The sequence below is a fragment of the Thalassophryne amazonica genome, chromosome 21 (genome assembly GCF_902500255.1).
Source record: "Thalassophryne amazonica chromosome 21, fThaAma1.1, whole genome shotgun sequence".
NCBI classification, from domain to species: Eukaryota; Metazoa; Chordata; class Actinopteri; order Batrachoidiformes; family Batrachoididae; genus Thalassophryne; species Thalassophryne amazonica.
Window position 1 is genome coordinate 12,421,105 of NC_047123.1, and position 1,659 is coordinate 12,422,763.

At 42.9% G+C, this 1,659-nt stretch overlaps 1 long non-coding RNA gene across 1 annotated transcript; it reads left to right on the forward strand.

Moving 5' to 3' along the window:
• Positions 1–402: 402 nt before the first annotated feature.
• Positions 403–1,229, forward strand: LOC117503380. The gene is made up of 2 exons (XR_004558554.1): positions 403–787; positions 1,060–1,229. It is a non-coding gene; the product is annotated as an uncharacterized LOC117503380 (long non-coding RNA).
• Positions 1,230–1,659: the final 430 nt, after the last annotated feature.

A 1,659-nucleotide genomic window follows, 5' to 3' on the forward strand; every position in this document is an offset into this window, starting at 1 on the left:
GTGCTAATTAGCATCGCCCACATGCTATGCTAGAAGCTAGCGGCAGAAAGTTCAAAGAGCTTCGAGTAGGAGCTCAAAAGTCCTCCACCACAACTCTAGCATAAATACTTAAAGCAGATTGTCTTAGGGACAATCTCACAGCGATGATAGCTGTTACTTTCACAATACAAACAAACTCATTCCGCAGCTGCCGACCTCCTTGGCCGTCCGGGCTGAATCTCTCCCTCCTCTTTTTTTCTTCACGTCACGTTCAAAGACAGTCTGAGTGTCGGAAATAACACATTCTTCAGGTACCACAAATTAAACAATCTAAATATAGAATAACTATTTTAAGACAAGTCTTGAACTGCATTTTAAAGATGAACTTTTAACAAAAATAAATGAACTCACTCTTTTTAACATATTTATATCTTTATGAACCTCCTTTTAATACACAGATTATGTATCTGGGCTACATCATATTGGACCAGAAATACGGACATGCCGTTGGAACAGTATTTGTCATGGACTGGGCTGTTTGGCTGGCTGTTGTTTTCTTTATTTCCCACCAGGTGGCGCGCAAGCGGAACTGAGCATCTGGAGACCTCAGCTGCAGCTCGTTTCCACCTGATCAGGAGCTGCTGCATTTAAAGCCTGGCGATGCAGTTGTTCATGGTCAGAGACTTGACATTTGATGATATTACATGGCTGCTGAAGCTGACTTGTGTTTGATGATTATGTTTCTGGTGAAGAGGAGAATTTGCTGAGGATGACTACTGTTCAGCCATCAGACTGCACACTTCCTGAGGTAATCCAGGTTTTCTATCTCTCGTTATAGAGCCTGTAACTTTGGCGTTCCCTCGCGCCTCCCTGTTTGAGCTGCTATGCCAATTTGTTTGATCAGCTTCTACCTGCAGCTTGCATCTGGAACTTTCTCTGCTCTGCACCTGCCGGTGAAGTTTTTGATCCAAAACTCAGCCTGGAAGTTTTGGCTGTGTAAATCTGACTGTGAACACTCTTAAAATAAATGTCTGCCTTATAAAGTGTTTTGGACTCACCTCAGCCTGTCCTCCTCCTCAGAAACTCAGCTCCGTCGCGGCCACCTGGTGCCGGCTTCCCTCCTGGTCCAGTTCTCGCTGTGGCTTCTAGCTATTCTACCGCCTGGAGCAGGCTGTGTCCTCCACTCTACAGACCGCTTGACTTGATACTTTGTTTTGTTTAATTGTGTGTAATTAAATATCAGTTCTTCATTCCCTCCTTCTCTGCTTCCTGCGTTTGGGTCCGGTTCAAACTCTGGGTTTGGCTTCAATCCTGCACCCAATCTGTAACAGTATTAGTTTTAAGAAAGTAGACTAGTCAAAGTATGGTCCAATAATCTGCATTTTATAATAGAAAAAATTATTATACATAATATAATTAAATGGTTTTTTTTAATGCTCGTGGCAAGGTGATCTGAATGTTGATTTGGCTGTCTCCACACTGAGCAGGTATTAAGCTCTGAAACTTCACAGGTTAATTCTACAGACGGTACCCTTTAAAATGGTATATTACATTACATATTTCAAGGTACTCCATTTTCTACCCTGGTGGCCAGAATCTGACGCATTCCCATGCTACGAGCCTAAGTTCAATATCCATATCAAGCGAAGGCCACCATAACAAACTTCTAGCCAGAGCCCC